This window comes from Carica papaya, chromosome 3, assembly GCF_054855325.1.
Source record: "Carica papaya isolate Zhongbai chromosome 3, ASM5485532v1, whole genome shotgun sequence".
In the NCBI taxonomy this organism is placed as follows: domain Eukaryota; kingdom Viridiplantae; phylum Streptophyta; class Magnoliopsida; order Brassicales; family Caricaceae; genus Carica; species Carica papaya.
This window is the reverse complement of record NC_142311.1, coordinates 10,119,322-10,141,769: the sequence shown is the minus strand read 5'-3', so window position 1 is coordinate 10,141,769 and position 22,448 is coordinate 10,119,322. Positions and strand designations below refer to the sequence as shown.

The following is a 22,448-nucleotide window of genomic DNA, read 5'->3' as shown; positions in this document are numbered from 1 at the left end:
TATTTGTAGATTTTGAACATTAATTTGTGCGAATTGATTTTATCTTTCATCTAAAAACTGAATTTGATTTGAAATGAACAAATGTAACCTTTGATAAAAGTATCTGCAAACTGATGGCAGAATAAGACATGTTATGTTATGTCTTAAGATATTTTCTCAAACGAAGTGGTAGTCTATTTCAATGTGTTTCATATGAGAATTGAAAATTAAGTTTACAATCATGTAAAAAATTGAAAAGTTGTTAAACAATAATAAAAAAAGGTTTGACATAAATATCTCCGAGGAAGGAAAGACAAGCACATGGCCTCTGCTGGCACGATCTCCTGCTTTAAATGTGGCGCAGACAATCAATTATCGATTGTTTCTTTATGCGCCAAACTAACAATATAGTTGCACCTAATAACCAAAAGATAGAGTGACAGATAATTTTGCTCTAAGAAATATAACGTACAGAGCTCTTACAAACTATGAACTAAAAGATGAATATCAAGAAACAAGTACAACATGGAAATGTTTCAAGTATAAGTTCAACATATTAAAATCAACTAAAACAGACTGACCAAGTCCTACAAAACCTATATACATTCATCTAAACAATTACAATTATAATATGTTGGTAAATGAAATATTCAATCAAGTAATGGAGAAATACTTTTAGGTTCCCATAAAGCTGCAAAACTATTTGAAATCAAAATAAGGTTTATCATAATTAGTAATTGTACTGCTTTTGATGATCATTAGCAGTACAATTACTAATATTATGATATGCAGCCAAAATGGAATTATACCATAAAACAAACAGAGGAACAATTTTGACCCAAGCTACTTAGCCAAAGTTAACAAGTACCAGCTTATTCTTAAAAAGCAACATATTAGCAGTCATGCCTTTCTTTCCTGCGTAAATGTGTACTTAAAATGAAGCGAACTTACAAGACGAAATAAAAACGGAGTGTTTTCTGCACCAATAGCTATATGTGCAACAAGATATTAGGTACCTCTTGAAATAACATTAGCCAACTATTTTAACTGTATGAAGGATATCAATTAACTATGATTTAGTCCCTATAAATCAGAGAAATATGAAAATGGATCAAATTATAACAAAAGAAATTTCAAGAGCACCACATAGTATAAATAATCATTTACTAATAAGTAGAATACTGACTCCTGATTGTGCAACAGAAACAGTACAAATTAACAAGTACATGAGATCATTATTTTAAGAACAAAAAGACACAAATAGAATAAAGACAGCTATTTTAAAGAAAAAAGGGGATAAAAGCGAAGAATAAGACTATTTGTGGGTAAAATCAAAATCACTACAACCAACATTTATGAAGATCTATTTATCAACAAAAAATCTCTAGTTAAGCACAAAATTTGTAGGATATTCATAGATCAAACCCTTTGTTAAGAGCAAACGTGATTATTATGAACTCCATCGAAAGTGGGCCATGCCAAATGACCTGCTTCTCAAGACAAAAATCCACCAAAATGGAAGTTCAAGCTATAAACTTCCGTTTCAACAATACACAAATTGCAGATACAAATACGAGATAACAACCCTATAAAATTCAGTAAGAGCGAAAACACTATTTTTAAGAAAGTACATGGAGTAAAATGATACTCACATGCCACACATCCGCACAGCTGCACTGGTCGCATGCTAACCAGCAACAGGAAGAAACCTTATTCGTTCCTTTTAATAACAAGTCTCTAGTAAACAATTGCAAAGGCAAATCCAATTATCTCTTTTACTATTTTCCAAGAAAGATAAGTTCTGCTATCAAATTAAATAAAGTATGGTTCGAAAACTTTAAATTTGTACGTCTCACTTAGAAAGGTTTGATCCCTGAGCCGATTTAGTGCATGAAGGAAAAGTTGGCAACATGAGTTTACACTGTTATCTGTAGCTTTTTAACTATCTTGTATACTACAAACATTAATTTTGTATAACTACAAATATTTTTTAAACAAAATAACAGCGAGAGAAATATTTTTCAAAAAAATACAGGGTACCATAATACTCACCTTCCACATAGAACATATTGTTTGTGTAGCTAGCAACTGGAAGAAACTCCATTCTTTCCACTTAAACAAGTCTCTAGTAAATACCTACAGCAAAGAAAAATTAGCAACATAATATTCACGCCGATTCGCCTAGCTTTGCAGTTGTCTTGCATATTAAATGTATCAATTTCTTTTAACCATAGATATCGTATAACAAAAAAAGATCTTACAAGTTCGAAGTTTGGTTGGACAACTATATTTTGGGTTCAATATACTTGAAAGGTTTAGTTCTTTTAAATAGTTTTTCTTGGTAAATTTATGAAGAACTAAATTAGAACAATAATTGGAATTAAGACAAATTCAGCATATAGTTATTCTCCAAGTATTTAAAGTAAAATATTCTGCTCTCTATCTTAATTCTTGAATTGCTGCTAGAATAAGATTTTAACTGAAAAATTTGAAAAAGTAAAACGTGTAAGTCTAAGAGATGGACTCACAGTGTCGAATTTTGGTGCAAAGTTGTATGTTCCAAAATAATGATAACTCAACGGCACTCTTCGTTGTAGCTCGGACATGCATGTATGCTAGCTCAACCAATTTCAAAATTTAGAATTTTCGGTATAACCCATCAGTGAACCAAGAAAAAAGATAATGGCACACTTAAGTAGAGACACAACCGTAAGTTGCACATGCTTTGGGCCTAAGTGGCAAAAGGAACTTTTGTTTTGAAACTTTTACTTGCGCATATCATTTAATTTAAAATGTAGAAGGGCCAAAAAAAACTTTTCTGATGGAAACTTGTGGAATCAGTGACCAAGATGACATCATTTTCCACCACAATATATACCTTTATTGTGTCACTTAATATAGAGGATGCAATAGAGAGAAACATAACACTCTTTCTTCTAAAAGTAACACATAATTGAGCATACAAGTTTGTAGTTTGTGGCGATAAGATATGAATGAAATAAAAAGCAAAAGTTCTCGCATAAACTGCCAGATACCGTAACCAAACCTACACATCTTTTGCCCGTGGCTCTAAAGGATTAGGAGAGTGGACATCCAAATCCCGAAGAGCAATAGTGTAAATATAATAACTTTTACTTTCTGATTGGCAAACTTTAAAGAGGAATCATGCCACCAGATTAGCTCCTACTTTGAAAGCCACACACAGAAACACGTTTTCGTTGAATCAAAAAACTCAACAGACATTTTTTAGAATTAGAACTTGACTGAGACATAAATTACCTCAAGAAATTCAAAAAAAAAAAATTCTTATCCATCAAGGTAATTTATTTTAAGCATTAGACAAAGCACACTTTTGTGCTCCAAAATAATAAATCGAGACTCTCTTACTTTCCGAACCTGTACGCATTCCGTATGCGACACCATAAGCAAGTATTGTTAAACAAAAACAACAAAGAAACTTTGGAACAACACACCAAAAAGTAATAACTTGCAAACAAAAAACATCCATGCATACTTTTTTTGAGTTCTAACTACCCTAGCGATTGGAGGAATTTTACTTTTTCCCAAGAAATTGAAAAACCTTTGCCTAGACATCAAAGTACATTTGCTTTGAAACAATAAACTAATGCACTCTCATCTGGCAAACAACGAATTTAGGCACTTTACTGAAGAACGAAAGCGCATCAAGTTTATTAAATTGGCTTCAAAATCAAGAACGAAGAGCTTTCTCAAATAAAATGAATCATTCCTACAACCGAGCATTCTTGTCTTTCATCCGTAGTAATATATGATTGAGAATGGTCACTGCCAGCTCTATAAGAGAAAGGTTGCCATCACCAAAAAAAAGGGTGTCATCAAAGTAACTTTTAATTTCAACCAACATATTCTAAAAAATATTTACTTTCAACCAAAAGTTCAAACCACAACCTTTAGAGTTCGAACAACCCGAGGCATCAAAAAAATTTTACTTTGCTGCAGGAAATCCAAAATTATTTTTTTTTGCACCAAGGCATATTTATCTTTTAAAAAATAGATACAACACGCTTTCAATTTCTAAAAAATTACTTGAGATCCACTTACTTTTCCAACTGGTATATTTTTTATATGGAATACCTGTATATTTATTTTTAAAGCAAAAGATAAAAAAACTCTAAACCAACATACCAAAGAACAATTACTTCCATTTAAAAGATCAATGGACAATTTTTTTAGATGGAATTATCCAAGGGACCGGCAAAATCTTACTTGCCCCAAAAATTTGAGGAACATTTGCTCCGGCACCAACAAACAAACTTATTTTGAAAAAATAAATAGACACACTCGCTTTCAAAAAAATTAACCGATGCCTTTTACTTTCTGAATATGAGACATCGAAGGATATAGCTTAGTGCCCAAAGATCATTAAATGCAAACCTTCAAAACATATCCTGTAACACCCAAACATTTTTTTTATTTTTATTTTTATTTTTATATTTGAATTTTTAGTTTAATTTTTTTATATATTTAATTTATAAGATTTTAATTTAATTTAATTTAATGAAAATAAAAATAATAATAATGATAAAATTGGGTAAAAATATTATTTGGATTTAATTGAAATTGATTTTGGAAAAAAGATGTGAAATTTTGGATTCTGGGAGTGTTTTTGAAAAGAAAATCGGAAACCGGATGTCAAAACGCAATTTAAAAAAGTTATGCCACGTTAGCAGCCCGGTTAGCAGCCCCGGGTAACCAGGACACGCCGTGTGGCAAGGAAACGCTGACACGGGACGGGCCACGTAGGCGATCAGCGTGTGCGCGATCGGACGGCCCAGATCCGTTCCCGCGCACACGGACGGCCCAGATCAAACGTGCGCACAGACGGCCCAGATTTCACACGTACGGACGGTCCAGATTCAATCAGGCACGGACGGCCCAGATTTAATCTTGATGGACGGTAGAGATTAAAAGACAAAGGATATAAATAACCACACCCACACCTGACCACAAAACCCTAGCCGCCAGTGCCTCGCCGGAGAAGAAGAACCAAACGCCGAAGGAGCCGGACGCCGCCACTCGCCGCCGCACTGGAGAAGTTTCCGACCGCCGATCGAGGTAAATTTTCTCCCCCTGGCTCGTTTTTCGATGTTGAGTCCGCCTATAGCCAAACCAGAGCCAAATCACCGGCCAAACGGCCGAAAAACCCAGCCAAAGTCCGGCGCCGCCGCCGCGACTCCCCTCTGTTTTTGCCTCCGATGAGGCCCTTTCCGGCCTCCGTTCGATGCAAATTTTATACCACTGTGATCACCGTTCTTTTCTCTATAGGTTGATCGGAGCCAAACATCAAAACACGACTCACGCCGAAGGAGCCGCCGCACCCGAGAACACCGCCACCAGTAAGTCTCGGTTTTTCGTGATTTTTTGGCCCACCGAAGGCCCTAAGGTTGTTTTATCGCAGGAACCGATGCAAGTTTGGCCGAAAACGGTTGAAAATGGCCAACCCGAGGCTGATCGCCGCCGCAGGCGTCGGCGTCGGCGCCATCGTCGGAGCACGGCAGAGCCTCCGTGCCGGAATTCCGATATTAGCCGAAAGGAGCCCTAGATCTGATTTTGAATTTTTTGGGACACGTGCAGGTACCAGTAGTGCGTTTCAGTTTTCCAGAAAAAATTCAGAGAAATTAGGGACAGCCCATAGACGCACTGTAGAGTCGATTTCAGACCCCGAAATAAGTAAGGACCCCTCACCCTATTTCTATCACGGTATTAAAGCTTAATAAATAATTAAACGGTATTTTGTGACTTTATAGATGTGAAATTGATTAAGGTTGCCAATGGAGCCCGAATCTGGTACATTGTTGATCACTTGTTGTTTGATCTATTTTTCAGTATTAAATGCAGCATGATATTTGATGTATTCATTTTATAGTCTCATATGCATGAATTATGGTTTCTTTTATTATGGTTGGTATTATGGTGAACCCGATACTGTGTTGTCTTACTTGGTGTCATTACTGGTTTACATGTTTGTGTATGATTGGTTGAGTGAGACCAAGGAAAATGGCAAAAAGGTTATGTGAATTGATGAGTGGATAATGTGGACAGCCTGACTAGATATCCTGGGAGATGGTGGACGGACTGGGTCCGTAGGGAACCTTACCGGGAACGTGGTCTCTCATACCGGACGGAGTATAAAAATCTTATGTGTTTTGGAGCTCATACCGGACGGGGTATGAGAACGACCCGTTTCACCCTCATACCGGATGGGGTATGGGGACGGCCCTGGAATCAGGTTGTAAATGTTAATGGTTCACGTGTAGCGGGGACCCCCTATGGATCCTCATGGATACTAGTAGGCTGGTAAAAAAGAAAATCTGTTTTCTGATGATTGAAATGTAAATATATGATATGTGTTATGTTATAAAGTGTGTATAATTTCATGATATTATAAGGTTATTTTCATGAATCTCACCGAGATAAGTGGACAGTAAAGGTTTTTATGTTAATGAGTTTGTTGTAAATTATGCTCCATTGGTTGTTTTTGTTTTCTACCAACCTTTCCTCATGTGGCAGTGAGATAGTGTGATATCTTTACTGAGCTAGTGTAGCTCATTCCTTACTTAACCATTTCAGATCAGGAAGACGTGATTCCCGAGGCCGTTCCGTAGAAAGACGGCGAGTTAGACGCCTAAGAACTTTATAACTCCATTTATGGTTTTTATTTCGAGTATCACTTTTAATTAACTTATTCTTTCATGATTTGAGTACGTTTTTTGCTATTGTATAAGGAATGTTAATCAAAATTTTTATTACGTTTCCGCATTTAAGATTTTTAATATATATATCTTCATTTAAATTTCGAAACCGTTACATATCCCATATATCTAACATAAACTGAATATGACAATTCCCGCAATGGAGCATACAAGTTTTCTATCCATGGTTATCATATATTAGGAAACCATATTACCATATCAAAAGAGGTGTCGTCACAATATCCTTTACTTTTACGGCCACAGACAGAAACATACTCTTCTTGAATCAAAAGCTCAACACATGTTTTTCAAAAATTGGAACTACATGAGCAGCCGGAGCAGATTTACATTGCTCCTAGAAATCAAAATCCAATTTCTCATGCGTCAAGTCAAATTTATCTATAAATAATACATAAAAAACCGTTTTCAAGTCCGAAATTATAAATTGAGTCTTCTTTACTTTCGAAACTAGGACACCTTCAGTACAGGACACCAAAAGAAAACTATTATTTACATTTTTTAAATATGTATTTTTTTAACAAATATCAAAAAGCTTTAAAGCCACTCATCAAAAAAATATTTACTTCCAATCAAAATATGAAAGCATATTTCTTTTTATGCTCCAACAATCGACAAATCGAAGTAATTTTACTTTTTTCAAAAAAACTGAGAAACTTTTGCTTAGATACTGAAGCACATTTATTTTCAAAGAATTACCTAATATAGTGTCATGTCCAAAACATCAAATTGAGGCACTTTTACCGAGGAACAAAATGACATCTAGATTATCAATGTGACTTCAAAATGAAGAGGGGCAACCTTCTTCGAATCAAATGACAATTCCCATAACCGAGCATCAAATCCGTCCATGCTAAAAATTGATTGGGAAAGCATATTGCCACTACTAAGTGAAAAGTTGCCTAACTCTCCAAAAGAATGTGTCATCAAAGAAACTCTTACTTTCAAACCAACACACCAAAACAAATTTACTTTAATTAGAAATTTCAAGTCACATCTTTTTGATTTGGTACAACTTGAGGGATCAAAGCAGTTTCATTTTGCCACAAAAAATCAAGAATCACATTCTTATTCACAAAGGCACATTTCCTTTCTTTAAAAAAAGAAACAACACACTCTTTCAGCTTTAAACAATTATTTAAGCCTCCCTTAGTGTTCCAACCAGTATACTTTCCTTATGAAACACCTACCATGATTATGGTAGCTCAACCAATTTCAAGAATTAAAATTTTTGGTATAATCTACCAATGAACCAACAAAAAAGAAAATGGTATACCTAAGTAGAGACACAAACATAAGATGAATATATTTTGGACCTAAGAGGCAAAAGGCACTTTTGTTTCAAAACTTAAAAGATCATGAGACTTTTACTTGCTCATATCATTTAATATAAAATGTAAAAGGGCCAAAAAAAAATTTCTAAAAGAAACTTATGGAATCAGGGGCCAAGATGACATCATTTTCCACCAAGTCTCAATACCTTCAATGTGTCACTTAATATATAGAATGCACTAGAGAAAAAGATAACACTCTTTTCTTGTAAAAATGACACAAAACTGAGCATACAAGTTTGTTGTTTGTGGTGGTAAGATATGAAAGAAATAAACAGCAATAGTTCTCACACAAACTATCAGATACCATTACCAAACCTACACATCTTCACACGTGGCTCTAAAAGATTAAGACAGTGGACACCCAAATCTCTACGAGAAATAGTGTAAACATAACTTTTATGTTCAGATTGTCAAACCTTTTAAGAGGAATCATGCCATCAAATTAGCTCCTACTTTCCAAGCCAAGTATAGAAACATGTTTTCATTGAATCAAAAACTCAACGCATGTTCTTTTAGAATTACAACTCGACCGGAGAAGATTTAAATTCCCCCAAAAAATTAAAACAAAAAAATTCTTATCCATCAAAGTAATTTATGTTAAGCACCGGACAAAACACACTTTTATGCTCCAGAATAATAAAAAATTAAGGCGCTCTAACTTTCCAAACCTGAACAAGTTCCACACGGGACACCATAAGCAATTATTGCTAAAGAAAAACAACAAAGAAACTTTGAAATGACATACCAAAAGATATTCACTTGCAACCAAAAAGCATCCATGCATTTTTTTTTTGACATCCAACAACCCAAACGATTGGAGGAATTTTACTTTTTCCCAGAGATTGAAAAACCTTTGCCTATATATCAAAGTACATTTATTTTGAAACAAAAAACCAAAGCACTCTCATCCGGCAAACAACAAATTTACGCATTTTTACTGATGAACGAAAACACATCAAGTTTATGAAATTGGCTTCAAAATCACGAACAAAGACCTTTCTCAGATAAAATGAATAATTCCTATAATCGAGCATTCTTATATTCTGCCCGTAGTAATAAATGATGGAGAAAGCTCACAGCCAACTCTATAAAAGAAAGGTTGCCAACTCCCCAAGAGAAAGGGTGTCATTAACATAACTTTTACAATCAACCAAAAATATTTACTTTCAAACAAAAGTCCAAACTACAACTTTTAGAGTTCAGACAACCCAAGACATCAAAAAAGTTTCACATTGCTGCAGGAGATTCAAAATCATTTTTTGCACCAAGGCATATTTATCTTTTAAACTATAGATACAATACGCTTTTAATTTCTAAAAAATTACTTGAGATCCACTTACTTTTCCAACAGGTATACTTTTCATATGAGACACCAGTAAATTTATTTTTAAAGCAAAAGATCAAGAAACTCCAAATTGACATACCAAAGAACAATTACTTCCATTTAAAAGATAAAGAGATATTTTTTTAAAGATAGTCCAAGGGACCAACAAAATCTCACATTGTCCCAAAAAATTGAAAAGCATTTGCTCAGGCACCAACAAACAAATTTACTTTGAAAAAATAAATAGTTACACTAGCTTTCAAAAAAATTAATCGAGACCTTTATTTTCTGAACATGGGACATCGAAGGGTATATTTCCGTGCCAAAAGATCATTAAATTCAAACTTTCAAAACATATCTCATATATTTTACATAAACTGAATATGACAATTCCCAATCAAGCATACAAGCTTTCTATCCACGGTTATCATGTATTGGGAAAGCAAATAACCATATCAAAAGAGGTGTCGTCACAATATCCTTTACTTTTAAAGCAACAAACAGAAACATATTTCTCTTGAATCAAAAGCTCAATGCATGTTTTTCAAAAATTTGGAACTATATAAGTAGCCGGAGCAGATTTACATTGCTCCAAGAAATCAAAATCCATTTTCTCATGCGTCAAGTTATATTTATCTTTAAATAATACATAAAAACCGTTTTTTCGAAATTATAAATTGAGTCTCCTTTTCGAAACAAGGACACCTTTAGTGCAGGACATCAAAAGAAAACTATTATTTATATTTAAAAAATATTTTTTTTTTAACAAAAACCAAAAAGCTTGAAAGCACACATCTAAAAAATATTTACTTGCAATCAAAGTATCAAAGCATATTTCTTTTTATGCTCAAACCAACCGAAAGAACGAAGGAATTTTCCTTTCCTCCAAAAAACTGAGAAGCTTTTGTGTAGATACCGAGGCACATTTATTTTCAATGAATTAATTAATATAGTGTAAGTTTCAAAATATCGAATTGAGGCACTTTTACGGAGGAATAAAACTACATCTAGATTATCAATGTGGCTTCAAAATGAAGAGCGGCAACCTTCCTCAAATAAATTAACAATTCCCATAACCGAGCATCAAATTTTTCCATCCATGCTAGAAATTGATTGGAAAAGCATACTGCCACTACTAAGTGAAAGGTTGCCTAACTCTCCTATAGAATATCATCAAAGAAACCTTTCTTTTAAACCGACACACCGAATCACATTTACTTTGTATCGAAATTTCAAGTCACATCTTTTTGAGTTGGTACAACTAGAGGGATCAAAGCAGTTTCATTTTGCCACAAAAAATAAAAAATGACATTCTTATGCACTGAGACACATTTCCTTTCTTTAAAAAGAGATGCAACACATTTTTTCAGCTTTTAAGCAATTATTTGAGCCTCCTTTAGTGTTCCAACCAATACACTTTCCATATGGAACACCTACCGTAATTCTGGTAGCTCAAAAAACTTCAAGGCACTTTTGTTTCAAAACTTAAATAGAGACACAAACGTAAGCTGCATATACATAGGGTCTAAGCAGCAAAAAGCACTTTTGTTTCAAAACTTAAAAGATCATGACACTTTTACTTGCTCATATCATTTAATATAAAATGTAGAAAGGCAAAAAAAACAATGATAGAAACTTGAGGAATCAGTGACCAAGATGATATCATTTTTCACCAAGTCTCAATACCTTCAAAATGAAGAGCAGCAACAATTCCCATAATAGAGCATCAAATTTATCTGTTCATGCTAAAAATAGATTGGGAAAGCATATTGCCATCGTTAAGTGAAAGATTGGCTAACTCTCTAAAAGAAAGTGTTACCAAAGAAACTTTTACTTCAAACCGACACACCGAGACATTTATTTTGTGTTGAAATTTTAAACCACACCTTTTTGAGTGTACAACTTGACAAGTAAAAGCAGTTTTATTTTGCCACAAGAAATCAAGAATCACATTCTTATGCACTGAGAAACATTTTGTTTCTTAAAACAACAGATACAACACATTTTTCAACTTTTAAATAATTACTTGAGCCTCTCTTAGTGTTCCAACCGGTACACTTTTCATATGAAACACCTATCAGTCATGTTTCAACAAAAAGTTAAAAAACTTTAAGTTGATATCTTGGAGAATATTTACCTCCAGCGAAAAGATTAAGTCACATTTTTTTTTAAAGAATTGGAACTACCCCAATGCCCCAAAACCGACACACCGAGACATATTTACTTTGTGTTGAAATTTTAAACCACATCTTTTTGAGTGTACAACTTGACAAGTAAAAGCAGTTTTATTTTGCCACAAGAAAGCAAGAATCACATTCTTATGCACCGAGAAACATATTTTTCTTAAAACTACAGATACAACATATTTTTCAGCTTTTAAATAATTACTTGAGCCTCTCTTAATGTTCCAACCGGTACACTTTTCATATGGAACACCTATCCAGTCATGTTTCAACAAAAAGTTAAAAAACTTTAAGTTGATATCTTGGAGAATATTTACCTCCAGCGAAAAGATTAAGTCACATTTTTTTTTAAAGAATTGGAACTACCCCAATGCCCCAAAAAGTTGAGGACCATTTGCTTAGGCACCAACAGGTACATTTATTTCTTAAAAAATAAATAAAGGCACCCTCAGTTGCAAAAAAATGAAACGATCTACTTTACTTTCCGAACTTACATATTTCGATATGGGACACCTCAGGATATAAAATAAGTTTGCTTAGAAAGATTGAGAAACTTTTATCTTTCATAATAATTATCCAAACACCGCTATTTTGGAACTGAAAGCTTGTTAATAAGGAATTGAAACTCTTATACTTTGGTCCAAGAATCTCAAATAAATGGTTCATTATATATGCAAGGGTTATATAAATAATGTTTTCAACCCAAGAGACCCAGCCATTTTTTATTATTTACAAACTATATTTCATAGATGAAGCTTCAAAACACAAATCAACATCTCGCATAAACTGAATCTGGCAGTTCCCATAACCTAGCATACATGTTTTGTCCATGGTTATCACATACTAGGAAAGCAAATTGCAATGTCTAAGAGAGAAAGGGGCCATCACGATAGCTTTCACTTCCAAAGCGACAAACATAAACATATGCACTAGGAATCAAGTGCTCCAGATACATTTTTTCACAGTTGGTACTACATGAGGGACAAGAGCAGATTTATATTTTCTCAAGAAATAAGCATTTTCTTATTCATCAAGGCGCATTTATTTTTACAAAATTTATAAAATATACTTTCAGTTTCTAACTAATAAATTGAGACTCTTTTACTTTCCCAACCAGGACACCGTAAAAAATTATTTTTTTAACAAAAGAAGCAAAAGACATAAAACGATATCAAAAAATATTTACTAACAGTCAGTAGATCTGTGCGCATTTTTTTAAAGTTCAAACTACCCGCGGACTTGAGGAATTCTACTTTCTCCGAAAAAACCGAAAAATTTTTCCTTAAGCATGGACACAAATTTATTTTGAAAAAATAAATCAATTTCCTCTCAGTTTCAATCAAATAAATTAAGACATTTTTACCAAGGATCAAAAGCAAATTTAATTTCCTAATGCAGCTTCAAAATGAAGAGTGACAACTTTTTTCACATAAGATGAAAATCCCGATAACCAACCATCCATGTTTTCTGTTCGTGCTAAATGTAGATTGGGAAAGTCTTATGTCAACTCTCTATGAGAAAGTTTGTCAATTCTTGAAGTGAAAGTGTATCATCAAAGTAACTTTTTCTTTCAAACTTATATATCAGGACATATTTACTTTGAATCAAAATGTCAAACCACATTTTCCTGAAATTGGAACAACTTGAGGGACCAAAGTAGTTTATTTTGCCAAAAGATATCAAGAATTTTTTTTCCTTTGCACTGAGGCACTTATTTTTTTAAACAATAAATGAAAAAAAAAACTTTCAGTTTCTCAACAATTACTTGAGCCTCTATCATTTTGTGATTTTAGACACATTGCACACGAGACACCCACAACAATTATTTTTAATTCGAAAAATCAAGAAACTTTAAACCGGTATAGGAAAAGAAGCAAGAAACTTAAAATGATATCAAAAAATATTTACTTGCAGTAAGAAGAGCCCTGCACGTTTTTTTTTAAGTTCAAACTACCCATCAGACTTGAGGAATTCTACTTTTTACGAATAAACCAAAAAACTTTTCCTTAAGCAATGATGCAAATTTATTTTGAAACAATAAATCAATTTCCTCTCACTTTCAATCAAATAAATTAAAGCATTTTTACTAATGAGCAAAAGCAAATTTAATTTCCTAACGTGGCTTCAAAATGAAGAACGACAACCTTTCTCACATAAGATGAAAATCCCAATAACCACTCATCCATATCTTCTATCCATGCTAAATGCATACTGGAAAAAGTATTTTTTTAATTCTTTGTGAGAAAGTTTGTCAACTCTTCAAGAGAAAGTGTGTGATCAAACTAACTTTTTTTTTACAAACTTATATACCAGGACATATTTACTTTGAATAAAAAGGTCAAGCCACATTTTCCTAAAATTAGAACAATCTGAGGGACTAAAGTAGTTTTATTTTTTCCGAAAGAAATCAAGAATTTTTTTCCTTCACGCCGAGGCACTTTTATTTTTTTAAACAATAAAAGAAAAAAAAAACTTTCAATTTCTCAACAATTACTTGAGCCTCTCTCACTTTTTGATTCTAGACATTGCACACGAGACACCCACAACAATTATTTTTAATTCAAAAAATCAAGAAATTTTAAACCGATATAACAAAAGAAGTGAGAAACTTAAAATGATAACAAAAAATACTTTTTTTTTAATTCAAAAAATCAAGAAATTTTAAACCGATATAACAAAAGAAGTGAGAAACTTAAAATGATAACAAAAAATACTTTTTTTTTAATTCAAAATATCCAACGGACACAAGAATTCTACTTCCTCCGAAGAAATCAAAAAACTTTTTCTTAAACACGAATGCAAATTTATTTTGAAACAATAAATCAATTTCATCTCATTTTCAATCAAATAAATTAAAGCACTTTTACCGAAGAATAAAAACAAATTTAGTTTCCTATTGTGGCTTCAAAATGAAGAACGACAACCTTTTTCATATAAGATGAAAATTTCAATAACCAACCATCCATGTTTTCTGTCCGTGCTAAATGTAGACTGAAAAAAGTATTTTTTCAATTCTTTGTGAGAAAGTTTGTCAACTCTTCAAGTGAAAGTGTATCATCAAAGTAACTTTTTCTTTCAAACTGATAAATCGGGACATTTACTTTGAATCAAAAGGTCAAGCCATATTTTCCTAAAATTGGAACAACTTGAGGGGGCAAAGCAGTTTTATTTTTTCCGAAAAGAATCAAGAATTTTTTTCCTTCGCGCCGATGCACTTTTATTTTTTGAAACAATAAATGAAAAAAAAAACTTAGTTTCTCAACAATTACTTAAGTCTCTCACTTTTTGATTCTGGACACATTGCACACGAGACACGCACAACAATTATTTTTAATTCAAAAATCAAGAAACTTTAAACCGATATAACAAAAGAAGCAAGAAACTTAAAATGATAACAAAAAATATTTACTTGCAGTAAGAAGATCTCAGCACATTTTTTTTTTAGTTCAAAATATCCAACGGACACGAAGAATTCTACTTTCTCCAAAGAAATAAAAAAAAATTTCCTTAAACACGAACGCAATTTATTTTGAACAAATAAATCAATTTTCTCCCACTTTTAATCAAATAAATTAAGGCACTTTTAACGAGGAATGAAAACAAATTTAGTTTCCTAATGTGGCTTCAAAATGAAGAACGACAACATTTCTCACATAAGATGAAAATCCCAATAACCAATCATCCATGTTTTTTGTCCGTGGTAAATGTAGACTAGGAAAAGTATTTTTTCAATTTTTTGTGAGAAAGTTTGTCAACTCTTCAAGAGAGTGCATCATCAAAGTAGCTTTTTCTTTTAAACTAATATAAAGGGATATATTTACTTTGAATCAAAAGGCCAAGCCACATTTTCTTAAAATTGGAACAACTTGAGGGACCAAAGTAGTTTAAATTTTGAAACAATAAATAAATTTCCTCTCACTTTCAATCAAATAAATGAAGACACTTTTATCGAGGAACAAAAACAAATTTGGTTTCTTAATGTGCCTTCAAAATGAAGAATGACAACCTTGCTCACATAAAATGAAGATTCTGATAACCAACCATCCATGTTTTCTGTCCGTGCTAAATGTAGACCGGGAAAAGTATTGTCTCAATTCTTTGTGAGAAACTTTGTCAACTCTTCAAGAGAAAGTGTACCATCAAAATAACTTTTTCTTTCAAACTGATATATTGGGACATATTTACTTTGAATCAAAAGGCCAAGCCAAATTTCCTAAAATTGGAACAACCTGAGGGAGTAAAGTAGTTTTAATTTTGAAACAATAAATCAATTTCCTCTCACTTTCAATCAAAAAAATGAAGACACTTTTACCGAGGAACAAAAGCAAATTTGGTTTCCTAATGTCGCTTCAAAATGAAGAACGACAATTTTTCTCACATAAAATAAAAATCCCAATATCCAACCATCCATGTTTTTTGTACGTGCTAAATGTAGACTGGAAAAGTATTTTTTCAACTCTATGTGAGAAAGTTTGTCAACTCTTCAAAAGGAAATGTGTCATCAAAGTAACTTTTTATTTCAAACTGATATATCGGGACATATTTACTTTGAAGCAAAAGGTCAAGCAACATTATCCTAAAATTTGAACAACCTGAGGGACCAAAATAGTTTTAATTTTGAAACAATAAATCAATTTCCTCTCACTTTCAATCAAATAAATGAAGAAATTTTTACCGAGGAACAAAAGCATATTTGGTTTCCTAATGTGGCTTCAAAATGAATAACGACAACCTTTCTCACATAAAATGAAATTCCCGAAAACCAACCATCTATGTTTTCTGTCTGTGCTAAATGGAGACTGGGAAAGCATTTTCTCACATATTTGGTTTCCTAATGTGTCTTCAAAATGAATAACGACAACCTTTCTCACATAAATGAAATTCCCGAAAACCAACCATCCATGTTTTCTGTCTGTGCTAAATAGAGACTGGGAAAGCATTTTTTCAATTGTATGTAGAAAGTTTGTCAACTCTTCAAAAGAAAGTGTATTATCAAAGTAACTTTCTCTTTCAAACTGATATATTGGAACAAATTTACTTTGCATCAAAAGATGAAGCTACATTTTCCTAAAATTGGAACAACCTGAGGGGCCAAAGTTGTTTTAATTTTGAAACAATAAATCAATTTCTTCTCACTTTTAATTAAATAAATGAAGACACTTTTATCGAGGAACAAAAGCAAATTTGGTTTCCTAATGTCGCTTCAAAATGAAGAACGACAACCTTTCTCACATAAAATGAAATTTCCGATAACCAGCCATCCATGTTTTCTGTCTGTGCTAAATGTAGACTGGGAAAGCATTTTTTCGACTCTATATGAGAAAGTTTGTCAGCTCTTCAAAAGAAAGTGTCATCAAAGCAACTTTTTCTTTCAAACTGATATATTGGAACAGATTTACTTCGAATCAGAAGGTCAAGCTACATTTTCCTAAAATTGGAACAACCTGAGGGGCCAAAATAGTTTTAATTTTGAAACAATAAATCAATTTTCTCTCACTTTTAATTAAATAAATGAAGGCACTTTTACCGATGAACAAAAGTAAATTTGGTTTCCTAATGTGGCTTCAAAATGAAGAACGATAACCTTTCTCACATAAGATGAAAATCCCGATAACCAATCATCCATGTTTTCTGTCTGTGCTAAATGTAAATTGGAACGTATTTTTTCAACTCTCTGTGAGAAAGTTTGTCAACTCTTCAAAAGAAAGTGTGCTATCAAAGTAACTTTATCTTTCAAACTGATATATCAGGACATATTTACTTTGCATCAAAAGGTCAAGCCACATTTTTCTAAAATTGGAACAGCTTGAGGGACAAAGTAGTTTTATTTGCCGGAAAAAATCAAGAAATATTTTCCTTCGCGCCAAGGCACTTTTATTTTTTGAAACAATAAATGGAAAAAAAACTTCAATTTCTTAACAATTACTTGAGCCTCTCACTTTTTTATTCTAGACACACTCGACACAAGACACCCACAACAATTATTTTTAATTCAAAAAATCAAGAAACTTTAAACCGATATAACAAGATATATTTCCTTCCAATTAAAAGATCATGGCATATCTTTCTAGAGTGTAAACTTTCAAAGGGATCGGAGCAATATCAAAAGAAATTTGCCTAAGAAATGCATACATTTACTTGAAAAAAAGAATCAAGATACTCACTTTCTAAAAACATAAATAGAAGCATTTCACTTTTGGAATTTAAAAACATCCTAGTGGGGGGATCAATAGATAAGCTTGTCTTGGAGGATCGAGAAACTCTAAATTTCAAAACATTATCCAAGGACCGGTTTTTGAGGCCGAGAGCTTGTTAATATGGCATTGAAGCTCGTATACTTTGGACCAAGAATGTCAAATAAAACATTCATTATGAATGCAAGAGCTGTACAAATAATGTTTTCAACCCAAGAAACCCGGTCATTTTTGTTTCTTCACCAACTATCAATCAATGTCTATTTCATTAATGAAGCTTCAAAACACATATTAACAACCTTTCTCGCATAAACTAAATATGACAATTCCCATAACCAAGCATACGTGTCTTTTGTTTATGATTATCACATACCAGGAAAGCAAATTGCAATGTCTACGAGAGAGAGGTGCTAGCGCAATAGCTTTTACTTCCCAATCAACAAACATAAATGTATTTACTAAGAATCAAATGTTCAAAACACATTCTTTGACAATTGGTGCTACTCGAGGGACCATAGCATTTTCACTTTGCCCCCATAAATCAATAAACATTTCCTTATGCACAGACAAACATTTATTTTTAGCAATAAATAACAAAAACTTTATGTCTCAAAGAAATGAATCGAGAGTCTTTTACTTTTAAAATTGTGATACTTTAGATGGAACATCTTTTAACCAACAAACAAAAAGGAATTAAACCAACATTTCAAAAAATGTTATTACTTGCAATCAACTGATCAAGGCATATTTCCTCGGAGTTGGACAATCCAAGGAACTAGATAAGTTTCAGTTTTTCTAAAGAAATTGAAAAACATTTCCACAGGAACTAAAAACATATTAACTTTGAAATAGTAAATCAAGACACTCTTTAACATTCAAGACAATTACTTGAGGGACTTTTTCTTTCCGAAATGAGACATTTTTAAAAGCTCAAGAAACTCTAACTTTCAAAATAGGATCGAAGGCAACCCTATTTCAGGGCCGAACACTACCAATTTAGGATTGAGGCCTTACATTTTCGACCAAGAATCTGATGTAAAACAGTTACATCAAAAGCAAGGGCCACATAAAATATATTTCAACTTAGAGGTGGGACTGACAAGTTATTATTTTAGCACCAATGAATGAAAGCACATCTTATTTAGCAAAGAGCCTCTAAAAAGAAAAACAACAACCTTTCCCACATAAAATGACAATTATCAGAACTGAGCATCCATGTCTTGTACCCGTAGTAATAAAAAAGTGGAAAGAATATTGTCAACTTTCTAAGAGACATGGTGTCAACTCTCTAAGAGAAAATGTGCCATGCAGTAACTTTTACTTTCAAACTGACACATTGAAACATATTTACTTTGAATCAAAAGTTCAAGCTACATTCTTTGAAGTTGGGAAAACCTAAACGACAGAAACAATTTTAGTTTGTCACAATAGATCCAGAATTATTTGCTTATCCATAGAGGGAAATTACTTCTGAAATCAATTACTTGAGCGCCTCTAACTTTCGGAAAGGGACACTTTCCTATGTCACACCTAGGACAATTATTTCAAAAGATCTAGAAACTTTAAAGCGACATAACAAAAACTATTTACTTCTGTTGAAGTGGAACCATCATAAATAATTAACTTCTCAAGACAAAAATGCATCAAAATGCAAATTTAAGAAATAAATTTCAATTTCAACGTGTACATCAAAACAGAGACAAATGTGAGATGAATACTTTATAACACTCAGCAAAAGTGAAAACACAATGACAGAGAGTAGAAGGGTAGAATAACACTCACATGCCGGACAGAGCTGATGATCTGTGTATCCAGCAACTAGAAAAGACCTGGTCTCATATCTTACATAACAACTCTAATAACATCTGCAGCAAGAAAAAGTCAGCAACACCACAATAAGGCTCTTATGTGTTGCTTTGTAATTGTCTTGCTTATCATAAATAACAACTTTTTGGGACCACAAATGTTTGCTTAGACAAAAACAATCCTTAGAAATCTGAAGTTCTATTATACTACTTTAAATCGGGATATCAATATACAATAAAGGGGTGCTTTTAGTAACAAATAAGTTCTCTTAATTTTATTACTTCAACCCTTCAACAACATTTCGAACGAAAACTCAAAGAAGAACAGCATTTATGTCTCAGAGGTTGACTCACTACGGCAAAGGCAAGTGTTGACTTGAATGTTCCACACAAGTGGTAACTCCTACAGCTCGAAAATTCTCACAGTCCCTTGCACGCGTTGAACTGGGGAGACTTTCCAGGGATTCTTTAGCCAAGCAAAACCAAGCATTCTGGATTCCTAAACATCTTCGTTAATGCAGGCATTTCTTATAATGTACAAGTGGTGACTTGTATAATGCAGGCATTTCCTGCAAGCTACCAAAACAAGTGCGTTTGGAACAAACTTCAGCTTCGAAGGGCTAATAAAAAAAATATCAGGAGAGAAGAAGACCGTGAGCATTTTCATACTAATTCTTAAAAGTTGGTTAAAAAATAAGAAGAAACAAAATGGAATTACCATAAAACAAACAGAGGAACAATCCGATGGAGAAATTGAAAAACATTTCCATAGGAACTAAGGACATATTAACTTTGAAATAGTAAATCAAGACACTCTTAACATTCAAAAGCAACATAAGACGTCAACATCCTAACATAATTATGTTTTAACTAAAACATAAAAAGCATTATACCAAATACTGAAAAATGTTTATTTGGAATCAGGTGATCAAGGAGCATCCGCACTAATTCAGTTTATGGAAAGTGAGGCACCTTCTCTTTAGTCTCAAGACCAAAAGACTGGAGAGCATTATCATTTGACCATGATTAGTTTCCAACCTGAGAACTATGTTTCTTTGTGCACTTTTGCTGGAATGACTTTGCAAGGACTATGTAACCAAGCAGAATTAAAAATTCGAGGACATGGTTCCCACAAAATAGAAACCCTTGTGAAGTAAACGGGAAGCTTTGTTAGTAAAACCAACATAAGAAAGTGCCAAAGCTTTGTTGGTAAAGTAAATGCGAAGCATCAATTTCTAAAAACCTTCCATATTTCAAGATCTGGCTTACTGCCTCTAACAAATGATTGCTCAAATGCAACCAAAAAGCATGAGAGAAATAAGTACATTATATTATTTGAATCCAGCATCAAGAGGTATTAGTATAAATAGATATTGCATACCTCTTGAACCAGCAATCTATACCTGATTGAATGAAGATTATAATATTTTCAGCATATAGTCCCTGTAAATCAAAGAACAAGAAAAGGAATCAAGTCATATTGATAGAAGTCCCAAGAACATCACACAATAAATTAACAATAACTGGTTATAAACATAATATTCAAAGAGTTTTTCTTTTTTGTAAAATATTAAAGTGACATTTGACTGCTTTATAATTAGTATCAAAATGATAATACATAAAGAGACCATGATCTGCTTGCACTAAAATTGATCATTTCAGTGCTTGGATGACAAAACTGTGAACAACACGAAAACTTTCCGTGGACTCTTGATCATCCAGGCATACATTCAACTTAAATCCGTAAGGGAAATTGATACATACCTCCTACAAATTATTGACTATTCCTTTTACCTAGCTTGTTCTGCTCTTTTCTTCCGTCTCCCTTCACTGATACGAACCCAGAAGAAGCTGAGAAAAACCCTGAATTCCCACAACAGAGAAGACCCAGAAAACGAAAAGTCCCATTTTCTGCACTCTTCTTCCACAGAAACACCCACAGGACCCCCCCGCTCGGTTTTTGCTTCCGCTCAGAGAGGACGAAGATCCCCTCGATCTTCGGCACTCTCGTTATTTCAAACCCGAAAATTCGACGCCCTAAATCCCAACGAGAGAGAATACTTAGAAGAATTAGAGCCCTCTGTTCTGCACTCTTCTTCCGTAGAAACACCCACAGAATAACCCACTGCGTCTTTCCTTCCACTCGGAGAGGACAAAGACCCCCTCAATCTTCGGCGGTCTCTTTATCCCCTTACCAAGAAACCCCGGAACTTCTTCAAGATCGACAAAGAAGAAAACCTCTCGATTTTTCCTCTACCGCTTCCTGGAGCCCCCCTTCCCTTCTCGGCCGAATCTTTCCCTTTATACCCGCTGTCTCCTTTTCACGCGTAACGACTTCTTGCCTCTATGTACACAAGCACACTCCAATATATGTTCCCCTGTTCTCAGATCCTTCATCTGACTCCATTCCGTAAGCCTATCTTTCCTTGTCGCTTCTCTCGAACTCGCCTCTTCAGGCGCGCCTTCCTGTCTTCGGCTCTTCTCTCCACTCCTTACTCTTTCTCTTGCAACCGCAAAACAGAAAAGAGTTTTTCCCCATTATTCTGCTTGGCAAGGGATATAAAGAGACTCTCTCATCATAAAACCATAAGATAGCTTGAAATTCGAAAGAATGGGTTGCGGTCTGCAAGGGCCAAGACGTTTCACATAACCGACATTACGGGCAATCTTGGAATCAACAACTACTCATCTGCTTTATATTTTTATTTTTTTCCAAAAGACGTTCTCCTGCCAAGAAGATTCATAACGAAAACGACATCGGTTTACATACTAAAGGGTGATCAATACGTGAAAAGAAATAGGAGAGAGAGAGATAAAATTTTTGCGAACATAATTTAGCTTTAAAATATAAAAAATTATATTTAAAACAGTCAAAATTAA

General features: G+C 33.5%; 1 long non-coding RNA gene across 16 annotated transcripts; it reads right to left on the bottom strand.

The window, feature by feature from the left end:
• Positions 1-114: 114 nt before the first annotated feature.
• LOC110819733 (uncharacterized) lies at positions 115-22,337 on the bottom strand. Of its 16 annotated transcripts, none has more exons than XR_015817738.1 (6): positions 21,333-22,326; positions 19,923-21,011; positions 2,508-19,628; positions 2,032-2,115; positions 1,632-1,716; positions 115-1,466 (listed from the first exon to the last, which is right to left on the bottom strand). It is a non-coding gene; the product is annotated as an uncharacterized LOC110819733 (long non-coding RNA). The 16 variants fall into 16 exon arrangements; XR_015817740.1 differs by having other exon boundaries at positions 115-396; XR_015817742.1 differs by having other exon boundaries at positions 115-323.
• Positions 22,338-22,448: the final 111 nt, after the last annotated feature.